This window comes from Penaeus monodon, chromosome 30 (assembly GCF_015228065.2).
Source record: "Penaeus monodon isolate SGIC_2016 chromosome 30, NSTDA_Pmon_1, whole genome shotgun sequence".
NCBI lineage: Eukaryota > Metazoa > Arthropoda > Malacostraca > Decapoda > Penaeidae > Penaeus > Penaeus monodon.
This window is the reverse complement of record NC_051415.1, coordinates 4,238,136-4,238,475: the sequence shown is the minus strand read 5'-3', so window position 1 is coordinate 4,238,475 and position 340 is coordinate 4,238,136. Positions and strand designations below refer to the sequence as shown.

Below are 340 nucleotides of genomic sequence, written 5' to 3'. Positions count from 1 at the left end.
GCGCCAGAGTGCCCCCGTGGTGCCACGACAGGGCCAGAATCTTGGCATAGTGTCAGGCCCGGTCCCAGTGTCGTATGTAGTGTGTGCGAGGCGGGTGTACCCATCTCACCTCCGTGGCTATGCGGCTTTACACCCCGGCCAAGGTGGGTATCCTCTCCACGCTGCAGTGTACTGTGTCCCAGGTGTTCGCCTTGCCGCCCCTCCTTCGTCGAGTGGCACCGTGGCACCGACCGGCACCGAGGTTGTGTGGGGGGAGGTGCCAGTTGCCAAGGCTGACCGAGATCCATGTCCTGTGTCATACGCTCATGTCCGCTACTCAGCCCGGTGGCCGCGGCGCTGG

The 340-nt window shown here is 64.7% G+C and overlaps 1 protein-coding gene across 1 annotated transcript in view; it reads left to right on the top strand.

Moving 5' to 3' along the window:
- Positions 1 to 58: 58 nt before the first annotated feature.
- Positions 59 to 340, top strand: part of LOC119592473 — a gene marked incomplete in the record, with an annotated part of 52,011 nt that continues 51,729 nt past the window's right edge. Inside the window, 1 exon segment of the mRNA XM_037941301.1 lies at positions 59 to 143.